General features: G+C 43.1%; 7 non-coding genes across 7 annotated transcripts; all 7 read right to left on the bottom strand.

Annotated features, from left to right (window-relative positions):
• Positions 1-8,101: 8,101 nt before the first annotated feature.
• Positions 8,102-8,173, bottom strand: trnag-ucc (transfer RNA glycine (anticodon UCC)). Its single transcript has one exon. It is a non-coding gene; the product is annotated as a tRNA-Gly (tRNA).
• A 2,359-nt stretch (positions 8,174-10,532) lies between these two features.
• trnag-ucc (transfer RNA glycine (anticodon UCC)) lies at positions 10,533-10,604 on the bottom strand. Its single transcript has one exon. It is a non-coding gene; the product is annotated as a tRNA-Gly (tRNA).
• A 2,359-nt stretch (positions 10,605-12,963) lies between these two features.
• On the bottom strand, positions 12,964-13,035 carry trnag-ucc (transfer RNA glycine (anticodon UCC)). Its single transcript has one exon. It is a non-coding gene; the product is annotated as a tRNA-Gly (tRNA).
• A 2,359-nt stretch (positions 13,036-15,394) lies between these two features.
• On the bottom strand, positions 15,395-15,466 carry trnag-ucc (transfer RNA glycine (anticodon UCC)). The gene has a single exon. It is a non-coding gene; the product is annotated as a tRNA-Gly (tRNA).
• A 2,359-nt stretch (positions 15,467-17,825) lies between these two features.
• On the bottom strand, positions 17,826-17,897 carry trnag-ucc (transfer RNA glycine (anticodon UCC)). Its single transcript has one exon. It is a non-coding gene; the product is annotated as a tRNA-Gly (tRNA).
• Positions 17,898-20,256: 2,359 nt separating this feature from the next.
• On the bottom strand, positions 20,257-20,328 carry trnag-ucc (transfer RNA glycine (anticodon UCC)). The gene has a single exon. It is a non-coding gene; the product is annotated as a tRNA-Gly (tRNA).
• Positions 20,329-22,687: 2,359 nt separating this feature from the next.
• Positions 22,688-22,759, bottom strand: trnag-ucc (transfer RNA glycine (anticodon UCC)). The gene has a single exon. It is a non-coding gene; the product is annotated as a tRNA-Gly (tRNA).
• Positions 22,760-22,978: the final 219 nt, after the last annotated feature.

Below are 22,978 nucleotides of genomic sequence, written 5' to 3'. Positions count from 1 at the left end.
CAAAAAATCTTTGGTGAATCTCTGCAATACATCTTGTAAATGCGATACATAGCTGATACTGAGCATCAGTGGTGGAGGGAATAAATGTTTGTAAATATCAAGCGGTCTTCTTTGTCCTGAGTTCTGTTGTGCCTTTTTGAGTGTTGTTGGGCTGCACTCACCTAAGCAAGTGGAATATACCAACACACCAAATCCTTTGAGAAATACTCTGCTCACTTGTCTTCAATACTTGATGATACTCATTGCCAACTTGATTTTCTCTTCTGTAGTTATGAGCCATGGTAGGTCATCTTATTTTTCACATTTTGTCAGTCAGCCAGTAAGAGGTAGATGTTGAAGGAGGCCAATCAGCCCATCTGCTCTGCCATTCCAGCAGATTGTGGCTGATCTCTACATCCTCATCTCTACTGACTTGGCCTTTTCCTCATAATCTTTACTCTCCATGTTAATTACAAACCTATTTTAATGAACCAGCACCCTCCCCACTTCTCCACCCGCACCCAAGCCCTCTGTGATGAAGAACACCACAGAATCACTACCCTTCGAGAGAAGAAATTCCTCTTCATCTTCCTCTTACATGGGCGACCCCTTATTCTAATGTGATGACCTCTGGTCCTAGACTCTCCGACAAGGGGAAACAACCTCTCCACATCTACCCTGTCAAGTTCCCTAAAAATCTTTCACGTTCCAATAAAATTGCCTCTCATTCTTATATAGGCCAATGAGTACAGGGCCAAAATAATCGACTCTGAAGACAATCCCTTGTGGCATCAGCCAAGTGCACTTTCTCTGGACTTCCTCCAATGCCAGTATATTTTTTTTTGCAAAAAGGGTCCAGAACTGTACACACTATTCTAGCTGTGGTCTGACCAGTGCCATAGTATACCTTTAGGCATTTCAGGAGTCTATCTGGGTATCTCTAAATTCTTTCCATACATTCTGATCTCCTGCCTTTATGATATTAAATCTAATCCATACTTTACATCATTGAATGTTTTTATAATCCCCATCATTGGTTTTGTTGGAATTTCTGGTAAGTCTCTCCATCCAGCTATTAGTTCTAACAAAAAGCTACCTTTGAATTGATGAGTGGGGTCAATTGTTATCTCCCCAGTCTCCCACGTAGAATGAAAATCCCTACAATGTGGAAACAGACCCTTCGGCCCAGCAAGTCCACACCAATCATCCGAGCAGTAATCCATTCAGACCCATTCCCCTGTTATTCTATGTTTCCCCCTGACTAAAGCACCTAACCTCACATCCCTGAACATTATGGGCAATTTAGCCTGGCCAACTCACCTAACCTGCACACCTTTGGACTGTGAGAGGAAACCCACCAGACACGGGGAGAATGTGCAAACTCCACACAGATGGCTGCCCAACGATGGAATTGAGCCCAGGTCTGTGGTGCTACGAGACAGCAGTGCTAACCACTGAGCCACCGTGCCTGCCTGCAGTACCATGCTGTTCCTTTGCCTTTCTTGACCCTCTGTATTCAGAGACTGGATGTGTAAACATTTTTGTGAAGTGCATGAACAAATTGCTGAATTCAGGTAGCACCAATGCCATGTACCAATGTTCATTCATCAACCTGTAAAGCTCAATTCATGCCTGCCTTTAGCATTTAGGTTTGGGAAGACCAAAGCTGTCCACTTCAAAGCCGAATACCATATCTGCTCCTTGTCTACTGACTTCAATCCCACTTCAGTGTGAGCTTGAAACAGGTTGTTCCCGTCCTGCACATTTGTTTTGTGAAACATCAAAACAGAGAAAATGGGTGCAGGATTAGGCCACTTGGCCCTTCCAGCCTGCTCCACCATTCATCATGGTCAGAGCTGATCACTCAACCCGTACCCTGTTCCCACTTTCTCCCCATGCCTTTTGATCCCTTGAGCCCTAACGCTATATAACTCCTTCCTGAAAACACCCAGTATTCTGGCCAGAACTGTGGCAGACAATACTACAGCCTTTCCACTCTATGGATGAAGATGTTTCTCCTCATCTCAGTCCTGCACTTAATCCTTCGACTGTGACCAGTCTGGACTCCCTGACAGTAGAGAACATTCTCCATGCAATTGCCCCGAGCTAGCCCTGTTAGAATTTTATCAGAAAAAGTATTGAAGAGGATTCTGAAAGACAGGATTTATGATTGTTTGGGAAAGCATAGCTTGTTTAGAGATAGCATGGCTTTGTGAGGGGTTGGTCATGTCTCACAAATCTTATTGAATTCTTTAAGGATGTGACAAAACGTGTTGATGAATGTAGAGCAGTGGATGTGGTTTACATGGATTTTAGTCAAGGTGTTTGATAAGGTTCCCCGTGGTAAGATCACATAGAAAGTAAGGAGGCATGGGATACAGGGAAATCTGTCTGTCTGGATTCAGAATTGGCTGGCCCTTAGAAGACAGAGGGTGGTCATAGATGGAAAGTATTCAGCCTGGAGCTTGGTGACCAGTGGTGTTCCACAGGGATCTGTTCTGGGACCAGTGCTCTTTGTGATTTTTATTAATGACTTGTATGAGGAAATGGAAGGGTGAGTTAGTAAGTTTGCTGATGACATGAAGGCTGATGGAGTTGTGGATAGTGTGGAGGGCTGTTGTAGATTGCAATGGGACATTGACAGGATAAAGAGCTGGGCTGAGAAGTGGCAAATGGAGTCCAACCTGGAAAAGTGTGAAGTCGTTCATTTGGGAAGGTTGAATTTGAATGCCGATTACAGGGTTAAAGGCAGGATTCTTGGCAGTGTGGAGGAACAGAAGGATCTTGGGGTCCATGTCCATAGATCCCTCAAAGTTGCCACCCGTATTCATAGGGTTGTTAAGAAGGCATATGGTATGTTGGGTTCATTAGCAGGAGGATTGAGTTTAATAGCCATGAGGGTATGCTGCAGGTCTATAAAGCCCTGGTTAGACCACACTTGTTCAGTGTGGTCAGTTCTTTATAGGAAGGATGTGGAAGCTTTAGAGACGGTGCCGAGGAGATTTACCAGGATGACTGGAGGGCATGTCTTATGAAGAGAGGTTCAGGGAGCTGGGGCTGTTCTCATTGGAGAGAAGAAGGATGACAGGGGACTTGATAGAGGTGTATAAGGTGTATAGAGTGGATAGCCAGAGAACTTTTCCCATTGTGGAAGGGTCTTACATGAGAGGTCATAATTTTAAGGAAGGAGGTTTAGGGGAGATATTGGAGGTAGGCTTTACACAGAGAGTGGTGGGTGCATGGAATGTACTGCCAGTAGTGGTGGGAGAGTCAGAGACATTAGGGACATTTAAGAGACTCTTGGATAGGCACATGAAAGGTAGTACAATGAAGGGTATGTTGGTTAGACTGATGTCAGAGTAGGATAAAAGGCCGGCACAACATCAAGGACCGAAGGGCCTGTACTGTACTGCACTGTTTTATGTTCTTCAGATTCTCAATTGGCCACATTCCAGTTACAAAGGTGCATGTGTAAAGCTCATCCAACAAACGCCAGCCACCCATTAGCGCTGAGTTCACTCATCCATGTTCTTTCCCACTGTGACTCTGCCTCAATGGGAATGTTCTCTTTAGTATTACTGCATCTTTACAAAGCGCCAATTCCAATCCACTGCCCATTTCCAATATCCTCCTTCTTCCCTGTTTCTCTAGGCAGCCCAGCTCCTGTGTGGTAAGAACAGAGCTTTGTATTCCACTTGATCTGCTCACGGATTCCCAGCTTTGTCCCCACACCCACTGGCAAATCAGAGCCTTGTTTTTGCACCATGGAAAACACAATGTCCCATTCCTTGTATGGGATGAAGACAGACCATAGGCTAGAATGATATTAGACTTTAACAGGCAGGGGTCAGACTGCAAGGAGCCATTGTCATGCGAGGTTTGACAATCCAGTTCTTCTGCCTTTGACAAACCAATGGCATATAAGCATAACTGAATGGGCCAGGTTTATTGACTATCCCTACTTATCCTTGAGAAGGGTGTAGTGACCCATCTTCTCTAAACGCTGCAGTCCACTGGCTGTAAGTAGATCAACAATCCTGTTATGGAGGAATTTCCATGAATTTTGTTCCAAAGACACAGAAGGAACGGCAATATATTTCCAAGTCAGGATGGTGAGTGTATCGGAGGAGAATTGCAGATGATAGTCTTCCATGGTTAGGCCACTGTTGGAATATTGCTTGCAATTCTGGTTTCCTTCCTATCGGAAAGGGTTCAGAAAAGATTGACAAGGATGTTGCCACGGTTGGAGGATTTGAGCTACAGGGAGAGGCTGAACAGGCTGGGGCTGTTTTCCTTGGAGCATCGGAGACTGAGGGGTGACCTTATTGAGGTTTATAAAATCATGAGGGGCATGGACAGGATAAATAGACAAAGTCTTTTCTCTGAAGTGGGGGAGTCCAGAACTCGAGGGCATAAGTTTAGAGTGAGGGGGGAAAGATATAAAAGGGACCTAAGGGGCAACTTTTTCACACAGAGGGTGGTGTGTGTATGGAATGAGCAGCCAGAGGAAGTGGTGGAGTCTAGTACAATTACAGCATTTAAAAGGCATCTGGATGGGTACAGGAATAGGATGGGTTTGGAGGGATATGAGCCAGTGCAGGTAAATGGGACTACATTAGGTTAGGACATCTGGTCAGCATGGATGAATTGGACCGGAGGGTCTGTTTCCATGCCGTGTATCTCTATGACTCTATGATCTTCTGCCCCTGTCTCTCTGAATGGAAGTGGTACCCATAGCAACCAGAACATGTTGCTATGGGATCAGAGTCGGGATGGGCCTGAAGGCAGTTGCTAGGCAAACAGAGTAGAATGTGGCTGAAGGCCGTAACTTGGGAAATAGAGTGAGGGTGGGTCTGAAGGGCATTGCTCGAGGGGTAACAGTATGGTGGGTGGAGTCCCCATGTGGAATGCTGGTATCTGTGTTGACACTCTGACACGTCTTGCAGCAGTTGCTATGTCAGGGCTGTACTGTGTCCTGGTCAATGTTGTCCTGAAGGTTGGGCAGTTTGCTGTGAACAATGTTCTGTATAAGGTTTGGTGGTTGTTTAAAAACGAGCAGTGATGGCAGAGGGAAGGTCTTGATGAGGTGCTCATCCTCATCGATAATGTGTTGCAGCCTGCGAAGAACATGGTGTAGTCTTTTGGCTCCCACAAAGGGTACCTAGCAGTTGCAACCCAACAGGGCACCCTGTTATTTGTATTTGCAGAATTCTCTTTTATTTTGCTCAAAAAGTGCATATCCTACAAGCAATCCATTTAAGATTCTGTAAGTCTCACTTTCGAAATAGAACCAGTCTGACTCAAGATTGGAACACAGACAGACTTTAACCTCACACCTTTAATACATTGTCTGAGCTGAGATGGCACCTCTTGTTAGAAAACCTGAAGTTATCTCGAGAACATAACTTCAAAAAAAGTTCTGGGATTTACATATTAAAAAGCGGAAACTAGCAAACCCATTCCAAAAGATGAAAGGTTTAACCTAAATGTGTTTAATATATCATTTCAGCTGCATGATACTGTAATCCTTTTGCTATAAATACTGCGTCTTATGGTCCTTCTTATCATCAGGTTGATCTACATCGCAAACACTCCATCCATTCTTTATCCTTCAAAGAAAATCAGTCAAGTTCATCAGACACTACCTTCACTTAACAATTCCACGATGACCATCTGGGTGTGGACAAAGTTCAAAATCACAAAATACCAGGTTATAGTCCAACTCGCTTTCAGAACACTCCTAAAACGAGTGCTTCCAAATAAAGCTGTGTGAATTTTAACTTTATCCTGGATTAAACTTTCACGCACTGTATGGTCATTTCTATCATCTCTCAGAGTTTTACTGAGTCATTTTCTCATTAATGGAAATATAAAAGCAGCTGGTCTCCACTCCTCCTATTTCGGACCTGCACCTGAAGAAATAAAATTACCGATTTGATTTGATAAATATCTTAGATATTTGTGAACTGCCCACCAACTTTTCACTTGATATTAGGCTGTATTTCACAAAAAAAGAGAGTAATGTTGAAAGGAGTGAAATCCGGAAACATTTCTTTTGAAATAAAATGGAAAATCAAAGAATTCTGTCCTGACTCCAATTTATTTGAACTGGGTATCGCTTGACTCCTTCATCCTCCTGGGCGCATCCTCAAATTCAAAGTTGTCTCTGTCTGGGCTCCAGAGGTCTGGCTGACTCAATGTTATGTGCAGATGTAAGTGTTTAATTACCACTGAATATATCGGCTCTTTTGGTTGTTGAGAGGTTTAAAATTCACAGCGTGCGATGGCCGGGAATCGAACGCGAGTCAACTACTTGGAATAATAGATCTTCACTCTAAATTTCGTTGCTGTTTTAATCTGTATTAATCCGCACTTCGATTGTGTTGATAGATTTGTAGTTTTCTCTGTTACATTGTAGAAGAGGGGGGAGGGTGGAGTCGCAGCTGGGAGGGAGAGAAACCAGGCTGATTTTCAAAGTTTTAGAATCAGAGCGTCATACAGCATGGAAACAGATCCTTAGGTCCAGCCAGTTTATGCTGGCCATGTCCCCAAACACAACTGTAACCACCTGCATGCAATTGAACATTTCCCATTTGCTAGCATTTGGTCATATCTCTCTAAACCCTTCCTGTTCGTGAACTTATCCAAGTGCCTTTTCAACGTTGTAACTGTACCTGCGTCCACCACTTTCTCTGTCAGTTCATTGCACACACCAAGCACTCGATGTGTCCAAACATTGTCCCTCATTTCCTTTTTAAATCCATAATCCCCCTGTCCACTCAACAGTAAATCAAAGATCCATCTCAACGCTTTTCACAATAAGTACCTCCCCCAGTCCCTCACTAATAATTCAATGGTCCATTTAAACAAACTGGCAATTGCATTCCACAGTCTGCAGACAGCTTCCCCAAAACCAATGATTAACGTTTTATCATCTGCGAATTTGATATCCGACATCAATTCCACATCAGTGATAGATACACCAGGCAAACAGGTGACTAATACTGAAGCCTGAGGGAAAATCAAAGAATTGCGAAACTTCATCAGATGGAGACGTACGAAACCCAAAATGTCAACTCTGCTTTCTCCCCACTGAAGGTGCAACACTGCTCAGATTCTCCAGCGATTTCTGTTCAGTTTCTGAACCTTGAGGAACGGACATATTTCAAAACACATGCAGCATTCTTCTTACCATCAGGTTGGTCTACATGACAAACACATCCTTCATTCTTTATCCTTTGAAGAAAATCAGTCAAGTTCATCAGACACTACCTTCCCTTAACAATTCCATGATGACTATCTTGGATGATGACGTGGAGGAGCCGGTGTTGGACTGGAGTGGACAATGTTAAAAACCACATAACACCAGCTTATGGTCCAACAGGTTTATTTGGAAGCAATAGCTACTCCTTCATCAGGTAACAATGTGTGATTTTTTTCAACTTCATCTTGGATTAAACTTTCACTCAGTGTGTGGTCATTTTTATCATCTCTCAGAGTTTTACCGAGTCATTTGCTCATTAATGGAATTATAAAAGCAGCTGGTCTCCACTCCTCCTATTTCTGACCTGCACCGTCCAACACAAGGGCAACAATTATTGTCTGTTTTCTTCATCTCTCTGATCTGGGAACTTCATTGTTCCGCAAGTTAGTGACCACTACTGACCACAAGTGGGAATTGCAACCAACCCGCAGAAATACTCAAGAGTCTGTCAGGGTGAATGAAGTCAGCAAACAGATTCTGTCTGTGCACGACACAATCCGATTGGTGTACATTTCGATTCAAAATTAAAATAACCGATCTGATATAATAAGTAATGCTGTGCCCATAAACAATGGACTGCCCATCCACTTTTCACTTGATAGTAGGCTGTATTTCACAAAAAAATCTGAGAGTAATGTTGAAAGGAGTGAAACTTGAAATACTCAGGATTTCTGTCATGACACCAGTTTATTTGAAACGGGCACGGACCTGACTCCTTCATCTTCTAGGGTCCCTCCTCAATTTCAAAGTGGTGGGAAGCCGCACTCCAGAGGTTTGGCCCCGTTGGTGTGGCCGACGCAAGCTTCCGTGCAGATGGAACTGGTCTTTTTGCTGTTGAGCGGTTTAAAAGCCGCAGCATGCGATGGCCGGGAATCGAACCCGGGTCAACTGCTTGGAAGGCAGCTATGCTCACCACTATACCACCACCGCAAGCGCAGCCACTGCTCCACACATCAGCTAATGTGCAATTCGACCAATAGTTCTTGATTCGAAATTTCATTCTTCTTGCAAATTGTCCGCTGAAATATTGCAATTCAAAGGTAAAAGAAGACTGACTTTTACTCATTCCATACTTCTCGTTATACCTTTTCATGCACACAAGCCAGCATTTATCATCATCTCAAATAAATCCACAGCTAAAATATCAACAAAATCTCACCGCAACCCGGGATCTGTCACACAATCAAAACTTGTCAACTTCTCACAAAGGCTTTTGCCCCAAACATCCATTCTCCTGCTCCTCGGATGCTGTCTGACCTGCTCTGCTTTTCCACCACCACTCTCATCTCCAGCAGCTGCACTACCCACTTTCGCCTTTCTCTTCATGCACTTTTCCCACCAACTTTGCTTTTTCTTTCTGATTTACCGCATCTGTACTACTTTCGGCTTTTAACATTTCTGAAGGCTTTTCGTCAAACGAAAAGGCAAAAAGAAGGAACTGTTACACTGAGTAGATGCTGCTGTAATTCTGGAGAAGTGGAAACTCCAGGTAACAGTTCACGACGCAGAAATCTCTCGAGAAATCTGTATTAATCCGCACTTCGATTCTGTTGATAGATTTGTAGTTTTCTCTGTTACATTGTAGAAGAGGGGGGAGGGTGGAGTCGCAGCTGGGAGGGAGAGAAACCAGGCTGATTTTCAAAGTTTTAGAATCAGAGCGTCATACAGCATGGAAACAGATCCTTAGGTCCAGCCAGTTTATGCTGGCCATGTCCCCAAACACAACTGTAACCACCTGCATGCAATTGAACATTTCCCATTTGCTAGCATTTGGTCATATCTCTCTGAACCCTTCCTGTTCGTGAACTTATCCAAGTGTCTTTTCAACGTTGTAACTGTACCTGCGTCCACCACTTTCTCTGACAGTTCATTGCACACACCAAGCACTCGATGTGTCAAAATATTGTCCCTCATTTCCTTTTTAAATCCATATTCCCCCTATCCACTCAACAGTAAATCAAAGATCCATCTCAACGCTTTTCACAATAAGTACCTCCCCCAGTCCCTCACTAATAATTCAATGGTCCATTTAAACAAACTGGCAATTGCATTCCACAGTCTGCAGACAGCTTCCCCAAAACCAATGATTAACGTTTTATCATCTGCGAATTTGATATCCGACATCAATTCCACATCAGTGATAGATACACCAGGCAAACAGGTGACTAATACTGAAGCCTGAGGGAAAATCAAAGAATTGCGAAACTTCATCAGATGGAGACGTACGAAACCCAAAATGTCAACTCTGCTTTCTCCCCACTGAAGGTGCAACACTGCTCAGATTCTCCAGCGATTTCTGTTCAGTTTCTGAACCTTGAGGAACGGAAATATTTCAAAACACATGCAGCATTCTTCTTACCATCAGGTTGGTCTACATGACAAACACATCCTTCATTCTTTATCCTTTAAAGAAAATCAGTCAAGTTCATCAGACACTACCTTCCCTTAACAATTCCATGATGACTATCTTGGATGATGACGTGGAGGAGCCGGTGTTGGACTGGAGTGGACAATGTTAAAAACCACATAACACCAGCTTATGGTCCAACAGGTTTATTTGGAAGCAATAGCTACTCCTTCATCAGGTAACAATGTGTGATTTTTTTCAACTTCATCTTGGATTAAACTTTCACTCAGTGTGTGGTCATTTTTATCATCTCTCAGAGTTTTACCGAGTCATTTGCTCATTAATGGAATTATAAAAGCAGCTGGTCTCCACTCCTCCTATTTCTGACCTGCACCGTCCAACACAAGGGCAACAATTATTGTCTGTTTTCTTCATCTCTCTGATCTGGGAACTTCATTGTTCCGCAAGTTAGTGACCACTACTGACCACAAGTGGGAATTGCAACCAACCCGCAGAAATACTCAAGAGTCTGTCAGGGTGAATGAAGTCAGCAAACAGATTCTGTCTGTGCACGACACAATCCGATTGGTGTACATTTCGATTCAAAATTAAAATAACCGATCTGATATAATAAGTAATGCTGTGCCCATAAACAATGGACTGCCCATCCACTTTTCACTTGATAGTAGGCTGTATTTCACAAAAAAATCTGAGAGTAATGTTGAAAGGAGTGAAACTTGAAATACTCAGGATTTCTGTCATGACACCAGTTTATTTGAAACGGGCACGGACCTGACTCCTTCATCTTCTAGGGTCCCTCCTCAATTTCAAAGTGGTGGGAAGCCGCACTCCAGAGGTTTGGCCCCGTTGGTGTGGCCGACGCAAGCTTCCGTGCAGATGGAACTGGTCTTTTTGCTGTTGAGCGGTTTAAAAGCCGCAGCATGCGATGGCCGGGAATCGAACCCGGGTCAACTGCTTGGAAGGCAGCTATGCTCACCACTATACCACCACCGCAAGCGCAACCACTGCTCCACACATCAGCTAATGTGCAATTCGACCAATAGTTCTTGATTCGAAATTTCATTCTTCTTGCAAATTGTCCGCTGAAATATTGCAATTCAAAGGTAAAAGAAGACTGACTTTTACTCATTCCATACTTCTCGTTATACCTTTTCATGCACACAAGCCAGCATTTATCATCATCTCAAATAAATCCACAGCTAAAATATCAACAAAATCTCACCGCAACCCGGGATCTGTCACACAATCAAAACTTGTCAACTTCTCACAAAGGCTTTTGCCCCAAACATCCATTCTCCTGCTCCTCGGATGCTGTCTGACCTGCTCTGCTTTTCCACCACCACTCTCATCTCCAGCAGCTGCACTACCCACTTTCGCCTTTCTCTTCATGCACTTTTCTCACCAACTTTGCTTTTTCTTTCTGATTTACCGCATCTGTACTACTTTCGGCTTTTAACATTTCTGAAGGCTTTTCGTCAAACGAAAAGGCAAAAAGAAGGAACTGTTACACTGAGTAGATGCTGTTGTAATTCTGGAGAAGTGGAAACTCCAGGTAACAGTTCACGACGCAGAAATCTCTCGAGAAATCTGTATTAATCCGCACTTCGATTGTGTTGATAGATTTGTAGTTTTCTCTGTTACATTGTAGAAGAGGGGGGAGGGTGGAGTCGCAGCTGGGAGGGAGAGAAACCAGGCTGATTTTCAAAGTTTTAGAATCAGAGCGTCATACAGCATGGAAACAGATCCTTAGGTCCAGCCAGTTTATGCTGGCCATGTCCCCAAACACAACTGTAACCACCTGCATGCAATTGAACATTTCCCATTTGCTAGCATTTGGTCATATCTCTCTAAACCCTTCCTGTTCGTGAACTTATCCAAGTGTCTTTTCAACGTTGTAACTGTACCTGCGTCCACCACTTTCTCTGACAGTTCATTGCACACACCAAGCACTCGATGTGTCAAAATATTGTCCCTCATTTCCTTTTTAAATCCATATTCCCCCTATCCACTCAACAGTAAATCAAAGATCCATCTCAACGCTTTTCACAATAAGTACCTCCCCCAGTCCCTCACTAATAATTCAATGGTCCATTTAAACAAACTGGCAATTGCATTCCACAGTCTGCAGACAGCTTCCCCAAAACCAATGATTAACGTTTTATCATCTGCGAATTTGATATCCGACATCAATTCCACATCAGTGATAGATACACCAGGCAAACAGGTGACTAATACTGAAGCCTGAGGGAAAATCAAAGAATTGCGAAACTTCATCAGATGGAGACGTACGAAACCCAAAATGTCAACTCTGCTTTCTCCCCACTGAAGGTGCAACACTGCTCAGATTCTCCAGCGATTTCTGTTCAGTTTCTGAACCTTGAGGAACGGAAATATTTCAAAACACATGCAGCATTCTTCTTACCATCAGGTTGGTCTACATGACAAACACATCCTTCATTCTTTATCCTTTAAAGAAAATCAGTCAAGTTCATCAGACACTACCTTCCCTTAACAATTCCATGATGACTATCTTGGATGATGACGTGGAGGAGCCGGTGTTGGACTGGAGTGGACAATGTTAAAAACCACATAACACCAGCTTATGGTCCAACAGGTTTATTTGGAAGCAATAGCTACTCCTTCATCAGGTAACAATGTGTGATTTTTTTCAACTTCATCTTGGATTAAACTTTCACTCAGTGTGTGGTCATTTTTATCATCTCTCAGAGTTTTACCGAGTCATTTGCTCATTAATGGAATTATAAAAGCAGCTGGTCTCCACTCCTCCTATTTCTGACCTGCACCGTCCAACACAAGGGCAACAATTATTGTCTGTTTTCTTCATCTCTCTGATCTGGGAACTTCATTGTTCCGCAAGTTAGTGACCACTACTGACCACAAGTGGGAATTGCAACCAACCCGCAGAAATACTCAAGAGTCTGTCAGGGTGAATGAAGTCAGCAAACAGATTCTGTCTGTGCACGACACAATCCGATTGGTGTACATTTCGATTCAAAAATAAAATAACCGATCTGATATAATAAGTAATGCTGTGCCCATAAACAATGGACTGCCCATCCACTTTTCACTTGATAGTAGGCTGCATTTCACAAAAAAATCTGAGAGTAATGTTGAAAGGAGTGAAACTTGAAATACTCAGGATTTCTGTCATGACACCAGTTTATTTGAAACGGGCACGGACCTGACTCCTTCATCTTCTAGGGTCCCTCCTCAATTTCAAAGTGGTGGGAAGCCGCACTCCAGAGGTTTGGCCCCGTTGGTGTGGCCGACGCAAGCTTCCGTGCAGATGGAACTGGTCTTTTTGCTGTTGAGCGGTTTAAAAGCCGCAGCATGCGATGGCCGGGAATCGAACCCGGGTCAACTGCTTGGAAGGCAGCTATGCTCACCACTATACCACCACCGCAAGCGCAACCACTGCTCCACACATCAGCTAATGTGCAATTCGACCAATAGTTCTTGATTCGAAATTTCATTCTTCTTGCAAATTGTCCGCTGAAATATTGCAATTCAAAGGTAAAAGAAGACTGACTTTTACTCATTCCATACTTCTCGTTATACCTTTTCATGCACACAAGCCAGCATTTATCATCATCTCAAATAAATCCACAGCTAAAATATCAACAAAATCTCACCGCAACCCGGGATCTGTCACACAATCAAAACTTGTCAACTTCTCACAAAGGCTTTTGCCCCAAACATCCATTCTCCTGCTCCTCGGATGCTGTCTGACCTGCTCTGCTTTTCCACCACCACTCTCATCTCCAGCAGCTGCACTACCCACTTTCGCCTTTCTCTTCATGCACTTTTCCCACCAACTTTGCTTTTTCTTTCTGATTTACCGCATCTGTACTACTTTCGGCTTTTAACATTTCTGAAGGCTTTTCGTCAAACGAAAAGGCAAAAAGAAGGAACTGTTACACTGAGTAGATGCTGCTGTAATTCTGGAGAAGTGGAAACTCCAGGTAACAGTTCACGACGCAGAAATCTCTCGAGAAATCTGTATTAATCCGCACTTCGATTCTGTTGATAGATTTGTAGTTTTCTCTGTTACATTGTAGAAGAGGGGGGAGGGTGGAGTCGCAGCTGGGAGGGAGAGAAACCAGGCTGATTTTCAAAGTTTTAGAATCAGAGCGTCATACAGCATGGAAACAGATCCTTAGGTCCAGCCAGTTTATGCTGGCCATGTCCCCAAACACAACTGTAACCACCTGCATGCAATTGAACATTTCCCATTTGCTAGCATTTGGTCATATCTCTCTAAACCCTTCCTGTTCGTGAACTTATCCAAGTGTCTTTTCAACGTTGTAACTGTACCTGCGTCCACCACTTTCTCTGACAGTTCATTGCACACACCAAGCACTCGATGTGTCAAAATATTGTCCCTCATTTCCTTTTTAAATCCATATTCCCCCTATCCACTCAACAGTAAATCAAAGATCCATCTCAACGCTTTTCACAATAAGTACCTCCCCCAGTCCCTCACTAATAATTCAATGGTCCATTTAAACAAACTGGCAATTGCATTCCACAGTCTGCAGACAGCTTCCCCAAAACCAATGATTAACGTTTTATCATCTGCGAATTTGATATCCGACATCAATTCCACATCAGTGATAGATACACCAGGCAAACAGGTGACTAATACTGAAGCCTGAGGGAAAATCAAAGAATTGCGAAACTTCATCAGATGGAGACGTACGAAACCCAAAATGTCAACTCTGCTTTCTCCCCACTGAAGGTGCAACACTGCTCAGATTCTCCAGCGATTTCTGTTCAGTTTCTGAACCTTGAGGAACGGAAATATTTCAAAACACATGCAGCATTCTTCTTACCATCAGGTTGGTCTACATGACAAACACATCCTTCATTCTTTATCCTTTAAAGAAAATCAGTCAAGTTCATCAGACACTACCTTCCCTTAACAATTCCATGATGACTATCTTGGATGATGACGTGGAGGAGCCGGTGTTGGACTGGAGTGGACAATGTTAAAAACCACATAACACCAGCTTATGGTCCAACAGGTTTATTTGGAAGCAATAGCTACTCCTTCATCAGGTAACAATGTGTGATTTTTTTCAACTTCATCTTGGATTAAACTTTCACTCAGTGTGTGGTCATTTTTATCATCTCTCAGAGTTTTACCGAGTCATTTGCTCATTAATGGAATTATAAAAGCAGCTGGTCTCCACTCCTCCTATTTCTGACCTGCACCGTCCAACACAAGGGCAACAATTATTGTCTGTTTTCTTCATCTCTCTGATCTGGGAACTTCATTGTTCCGCAAGTTAGTGACCACTACTGACCACAAGTGGGAATTGCAACCAACCCGCAGAAATACTCAAGAGTCTGTCAGGGTGAATGAAGTCAGCAAACAGATTCTGTCTGTGCACGACACAATCCGATTGGTGTACATTTCGATTCAAAAATAAAATAACCGATCTGATATAATAAGTAATGCTGTGCCCATAAACAATGGACTGCCCATCCACTTTTCACTTGATAGTAGGCTGTATTTCACAAAAAAATCTGAGAGTAATGTTGAAAGGAGTGAAACTTGAAATACTCAGGATTTCTGTCATGACACCAGTTTATTTGAAACGGGCACGGACCTGACTCCTTCATCTTCTAGGGTCCCTCCTCAATTTCAAAGTGGTGGGAAGCCGCACTCCAGAGGTTTGGCCCCGTTGGTGTGGCCGACGCAAGCTTCCGTGCAGATGGAACTGGTCTTTTTGCTGTTGAGCGGTTTAAAAGCCGCAGCATGCGATGGCCGGGAATCGAACCCGGGTCAACTGCTTGGAAGGCAGCTATGCTCACCACTATACCACCACCGCAAGCGCAACCACTGCTCCACACATCAGCTAATGTGCAATTCGACCAATAGTTCTTGATTCGAAATTTCATTCTTCTTGCAAATTGTCCGCTGAAATATTGCAATTCAAAGGTAAAAGAAGACTGACTTTTACTCATTCCATACTTCTCGTTATACCTTTTCATGCACACAAGCCAGCATTTATCATCATCTCAAATAAATCCACAGCTAAAATATCAACAAAATCTCACCGCAACCCGGGATCTGTCACACAATCAAAACTTGTCAACTTCTCACAAAGGCTTTTGCCCCAAACATCCATTCTCCTGCTCCTCGGATGCTGTCTGACCTGCTCTGCTTTTCCACCACCACTCTCATCTCCAGCAGCTGCACTACCCACTTTCGCCTTTCTCTTCATGCACTTTTCCCACCAACTTTGCTTTTTCTTTCTGATTTACCGCATCTGTACTACTTTCGGCTTTTAACATTTCTGAAGGCTTTTCGTCAAACGAAAAGGCAAAAAGAAGGAACTGTTACACTGAGTAGATGCTGCTGTAATTCTGGAGAAGTGGAAACTCCAGGTAACAGTTCACGACGCAGAAATCTCTCGAGAAATCTGTATTAATCCGCACTTCGATTCTGTTGATAGATTTGTAGTTTTCTCTGTTACATTGTAGAAGAGGGGGGAGGGTGGAGTCGCAGCTGGGAGGGAGAGAAACCAGGCTGATTTTCAAAGTTTTAGAATCAGAGCGTCATACAGCATGGAAACAGATCCTTAGGTCCAGCCAGTTTATGCTGGCCATGTCCCCAAACACAACTGTAACCACCTGCATGCAATTGAACATTTCCCATTTGCTAGCATTTGGTCATATCTCTCTAAACCCTTCCTGTTCGTGAACTTATCCAAGTGTCTTTTCAACGTTGTAACTGTACCTGCGTCCACCACTTTCTCTGACAGTTCATTGCACACACCAAGCACTCGATGTGTCAAAATATTGTCCCTCATTTCCTTTTTAAATCCATATTCCCCCTATCCACTCAACAGTAAATCAAAGATCCATCTCAACGCTTTTCACAATAAGTACCTCCCCCAGTCCCTCACTAATAATTCAATGGTCCATTTAAACAAACTGGCAATTGCATTCCACAGTCTGCAGACAGCTTCCCCAAAACCAATGATTAACGTTTTATCATCTGCGAATTTGATATCCGACATCAATTCCACATCAGTGATAGATACACCAGGCAAACAGGTGACTAATACTGAAGCCTGAGGGAAAATCAAAGAATTGCGAAACTTCATCAGATGGAGACGTACGAAACCCAAAATGTCAACTCTGCTTTCTCCCCACTGAAGGTGCAACACTGCTCAGATTCTCCAGCGATTTCTGTTCAGTTTCTGAACCTTGAGGAACGGAAATATTTCAAAACACATGCAGCATTCTTCTTACCATCAGGTTGGTCTACATGACAAACACATCCTTCATTCTTTATCCTTTAAAGAAAATCAGTCAAGTTCATCAGACACTACCTTCCCTTAACAATTCCATGATGACTATCTTGGATGATGACGTGGAGGAGCCGGTGTTGGACTGGAGTGGACAATGTTAAAAACCACATAACACCAGCTTATGGTCCAACAGGTTTATTTGGAAGCAATAGCTACTCCTTCATCAGGTAACAATGTGTGATTTTTTTCAACTTCATCTTGGATTAAACTTTCACTCAGTGTGTGGTCATTTTTATCATCTCTCAGAGTTTTACCGAGTCATTTGCTCATTAATGGAATTATAAAAGCAGCTGGTCTCCACTCCTCCTATTTCTGACCTGCACCGTCCAACACAAGGGCAACAATTATTGTCTGTTTTCTTCATCTCTCTGATCTGGGAACTTCATTGTTCCGCAAGTTAGTGACCACTACTGACCACAAGTGGGAATTGCAACCAACCCGCAGAAATACTCAAGAGTCTGTCAGGGTGAATGAAGTCAGCAAACAGATTCTGTCTGTGCACGACACAATCCGATTGGTGTACATTTCGATTCAAAAATAAAATAACCGATCTGATATAATAAGTAATGCTGTGCCCATAAACAATGGACTGCCCATCCACTTTTCACTTGATAGTAGGCTGTATTTCACAAAAAAATCTGAGAGTAATGTTGAAAGGAGTGAAACTTGAAATACTCAGGATTTCTGTCATGACACCAGTTTATTTGAAACGGGCACGGACCTGACTCCTTCATCTTCTAGGGTCCCTCCTCAATTTCAAAGTGGTGGGAAGCCGCACTCCAGAGGTTTGGCCCCGTTGGTGTGGCCGACGCAAGCTTCCGTGCAGATGGAACTGGTCTTTTTGCTGTTGAGCGGTTTAAAAGCCGCAGCATGCGATGGCCGGGAATCGAACCCGGGTCAACTGCTTGGAAGGCAGCTATGCTCACCACTATACCACCACCGCAAGCGCAACCACTGCTCCACACATCAGCTAATGTGCAATTCGACCAATAGTTCTTGATTCGAAATTTCATTCTTCTTGCAAATTGTCCGCTGAAATATTGCAATTCAAAGGTAAAAGAAGACTGACTTTTACTCATTCCATACTTCTCGTTATACCTTTTCATGCACACAAGCCAGCATTTATCATCATCTCAAATAAATCCACAGCTAAAATATCAACAAAATCTCACCGCAACCCGGGATCTGTCACACAATCAAAACTTGTCAACTTCTCACAAAGGCTTTTGCCCCAAACATCCATTCTCCTGCTCCTCGGATGCTGTCTGACCTGCTCTGCTTTTCCACCACCACTCTCATCTCCAGCAGCTGCACTACCCACTTTCGCCTTTCTCTTCATGCACTTTTCCCACCAACTTTGCTTTTTCTTTCTGATTTACCGCATCTGTACTACTTTCGGCTTTTAACATTTCTGAAGGCTTTTCGTCAAACGAAAAGGCAAAAAGAAGGAACTGTTACACTGAGTAGATGCTGTTGTAATTCTGGAGAAGTGGAAACTCCAGGTAACAGTTCACGACGCAGAAATCTCTCGAGAAATCTGTATTAATCCGCACTTCGATTCTGTTGATAGATTTGTAGTTTTCTCTGTTACATTGTAGAAGAGGGGGGAGGGTGGAGTCGCAGCTGGGAGGGAGAGAAACCAGGCTGATTTTCAAAGTTTTAGAATCAGAGCGTCATACAGCATGGAAACAGATCCTTAGGTCCAGCCAGTTTATGCTGGCCATGTCCCCAAACACAACTGTAACCACCTGCATGCAATTGAACATTTCCCATTTGCTAGCATTTGGTCATATCTCTCTAAACCCTTCCTGTTCGTGAACTTATCCAAGTGTCTTTTCAACGTTGTAACTGTACCTGCGTCCACCACTTTCTCTGACAGTTCATTGCACACACCAAGCACTCGATGTGTCAAAATATTGTCCCTCATTTCCTTTTTAAATCCATATTCCCCCTATCCACTCAACAGTAAATCAAAGATCCATCTCAACGCTTTTCACAATAAGTACCTCCCCCAGTCCCTCACTAATAATTCAATGGTCCATTTAAACAAACTGGCAATTGCATTCCACAGTCTGCAGACAGCTTCCCCAAAACCAATGATTAACGTTTTATCATCTGCGAATTTGATATCCGACATCAATTCCACATCAGTGATAGATACACCAGGCAAACAGGTGACTAATACTGAAGCCTGAGGGAAAATCAAAGAATTGCGAAACTTCATCAGATGGAGACGTACGAAACCCAAAATGTCAACTCTGCTTTCTCCCCACTGAAGGTGCAACACTGCTCAGATTCTCCAGCGATTTCTGTTCAGTTTCTGAACCTTGAGGAACGGAAATATTTCAAAACACATGCAGCATTCTTCTTACCATCAGGTTGGTCTACATGACAAACACATCCTTCATTCTTTATCCTTTAAAGAAAATCAGTCAAGTTCATCAGACACTACCTTCCCTTAACAATTCCATGATGACTATCTTGGATGATGACGTGGAGGAGCCGGTGTTGGACTGGAGTGGACAATGTTAAAAACCACATAACACCAGCTTATGGTCCAACAGGTTTATTTGGAAGCAATAGCTACTCCTTCATCAGGTAACAATGTGTGATTTTTTTCAACTTCATCTTGGATTAAACTTTCACTCAGTGTGTGGTCATTTTTATCATCTCTCAGAGTTTTACCGAGTCATTTGCTCATTAATGGAATTATAAAAGCAGCTGGTCTCCACTCCTCCTATTTCTGACCTGCACCGTCCAACACAAGGGCAACAATTATTGTCTGTTTTCTTCATCTCTCTGATCTGGGAACTTCATTGTTCCGCAAGTTAGTGACCACTACTGACCACAAGTGGGAATTGCAACCAACCCGCAGAAATACTCAAGAGTCTGTCAGGGTGAATGAAGTCAGCAAACAGATTCTGTCTGTGCACGACACAATCCGATTGGTGTACATTTCGATTCAAAAATAAAATAACCGATCTGATATAATAAGTAATGCTGTGCCCATAAACAATGGACTGCCCATCCACTTTTCACTTGATAGTAGGCTGCATTTCACAAAAAAATCTGAGAGTAATGTTGAAAGGAGTGAAACTTGAAATACTCAGGATTTCTGTCATGACACCAGTTTATTTGAAACGGGCACGGACCTGACTCCTTCATCTTCTAGGGTCCCTCCTCAATTTCAAAGTGGTGGGAAGCCGCACTCCAGAGGTTTGGCCCCGTTGGTGTGGCCGACGCAAGCTTCCGTGCAGATGGAACTGGTCTTTTTGCTGTTGAGCGGTTTAAAAGCCGCAGCATGCGATGGCCGGGAATCGAACCCGGGTCAACTGCTTGGAAGGCAGCTATGCTCACCACTATACCACCACCGCAAGCGCAACCACTGCTCCACACATCAGCTAATGTGCAATTCGACCAATAGTTCTTGATTCGAAATTTCATTCTTCTTGCAAATTGTCCGCTGAAATATTGCAATTCAAAGGTAAAAGAAGACTGACTTTTACTCATTCCATACTTCTCGTTATACCTTTTCATGCACACAAGCCAGCATTTATCATCATCTCAAATAAATCCACAGCTAAAATATCAACAAAATCTCACCGCAACCCGGGATCTGTCACACAATCAAAACTTGTCAACTTCTCACAAAGGCTTTTGCCCCAAACATCCATTCTCCTGCTCCTCGGATGCTGTCTGACCTGCTCTGCTTTTCCACCACCACTCTCATCTCCAGCAGCTGCACTACCCACTTTCGCCTTTCTCTTCATGCACTTTTCCCACCAACTTTGCTTTTTCTTTCTGATTTACCGCATCTGTACTACTTTCGGCTTTTAACATTTCTGAAGGCTTTTCGTCAAACGAAAAGGCAAAAAGAAGGAACTGTTACACTGAGTAGATGCTGTTGTAATTCTGGAGAAGTGGAAACTCCAGGTAACAGTTCACGACGCAGAAATCTCTCGAGAAATCTGTACTAATCCGCACTTCGATTCTGTTGATAGATTTGTAGTTTTCTCTGTTACATTGTAGAAGAGGGGGGAGGGTGGAGTCGCAGCTGGGAGGGAGAGAAACCAGGCTGATTTTCAAAGTTTTAGAATCAGAGCGTCATACAGCATGGAAACAGATCCTTAGGTCCAGCCAGTTTATGCTGGCCATGTCCCCAAACACAACTGTAACCACCTGCATGCAATTGAACATTTCCCATTTGCTAGCATTTGGTCATATCTCTCTAAACCCTTCCTGTTCGTGAACTTATCCAAGTGTCTTTTCAACGTTGTAACTGTACCTGCGTCCACCACTTTCTCTGACAGTTCATTGCACACACCAAGCACTCGATGTGTCAAAATATTGTCCCTCATTTCCTTTTTAAATCCATATTCCCCCTATCCACTCAACAGTAAATCAAAGATCCATCTCAACGCTTTTCACAATAAGTACCTCCCCCAGTCCCTCACTAATAATTCAATGGTCCATTTAAACAAACTGGCAATTGCATTCCACAGTCTGCAGACAGCTTCCCCAAAACCAATGATTAACGTTTTATCATCTGCGAATTTGATATCCGACATCAATTCCACATCAGTGATAGATACACCAGGCAAACAGGTGACTAATACTGAAGCCTGAGGGAAAATCAAAGAATTGCGAAACTTCATCAGATGGAGACGTACGAAACCCAAAATGTCAACTCTGCTTTCTCCCCACTGAAGGTGCAACACTGCTCAGATTCTCCAGCGATTTCTGTTCAGTTTCTGAACCTTGAGGAACGGAAATATTTCAAAACACATGCAGCATTCTTCTTACCATCAGGTTGGTCTACATGACAAACACATCCTTCATTCTTTATCCTTTAAAGAAAATCAGTCAAGTTCATCAGACACTACCTTCCCTTAACAATTCCATGATGACTATCTTGGATGATGACGTGGAGGAGCCGGTGTTGGACTGGAGTGGACAATGTTAAAAACCACATAACACCAGCTTATGGTCCAACAGGTTTATTTGGAAGCAATAGCTACTCCTTCATCAGGTAACAATGTGTGATTTTTTTCAACTTCATCTTGGATTAAACTTTCACTCAGTGTGTGGTCATTTTTATCATCTCTCAGAGTTTTACCGAGTCATTTGCTCATTAATGGAATTATAAAAGCAGCTGGTCTCCACTCCTCCTATTTCTGACCTGCACCGTCCAACACAAGGGCAACAATTATTGTCTGTTTTCTTCATCTCTCTGATCTGGGAACTTCATTGTTCCGCAAGTTAGTGACCACTACTGACCACAAGTGGGAATTGCAACCAACCCGCAGAAATACTCAAGAGTCTGTCAGGGTGAATGAAGTCAGCAAACAGATTCTGTCTGTGCACGACACAATCCGATTGGTGTACATTTCGATTCAAAAATAAAATAACCGATCTGATATAATAAGTAATGCTGTGCCCATAAACAATGGACTGCCCATCCACTTTTCACTTGATAGTAGGCTGTATTTCACAAAAAAATCTGAGAGTAATGTTGAAAGGAGTGAAACTTGAAATACTCAGGATTTCTGTCATGACACCAGTTTATTTGAAACGGGCACGGACCTGACTCCTTCATCTTCTAGGGTCCCTCCTCAATTTCAAAGTGGTGGGAAGCCGCACTCCAGAGGTTTGGCCCCGTTGGTGTGGCCGACGCAAGCTTCCGTGCAGATGGAACTGGTCTTTTTGCTGTTGAGCGGTTTAAAAGCCGCAGCATGCGATGGCCGGGAATCGAACCCGGGTCAACTGCTTGGAAGGCAGCTATGCTCACCACTATACCACCACCGCAAGCGCAACCACTGCTCCACACATCAGCTAATGTGCAATTCGACCAATAGTTCTTGATTCGAAATTTCATTCTTCTTGCAAATTGTCCGCTGAAATATTGCAATTCAAAGGTAAAAGAAGACTGACTTTTACTCATTCCATACTTCTCGTTATACCTTTTCATGCACACAAGCCAGCATTTATCATCATCTCAAATAAATCCACAGCTAAAATATCAAC

This window comes from Hemiscyllium ocellatum, chromosome 12, assembly GCF_020745735.1.
Source record: "Hemiscyllium ocellatum isolate sHemOce1 chromosome 12, sHemOce1.pat.X.cur, whole genome shotgun sequence".
In the NCBI taxonomy this organism is placed as follows: domain Eukaryota; kingdom Metazoa; phylum Chordata; class Chondrichthyes; order Orectolobiformes; family Hemiscylliidae; genus Hemiscyllium; species Hemiscyllium ocellatum.
The sequence above is the reverse complement of the archived record's forward strand: the minus strand, read 5'-3'. Positions and strand labels throughout refer to the sequence as shown.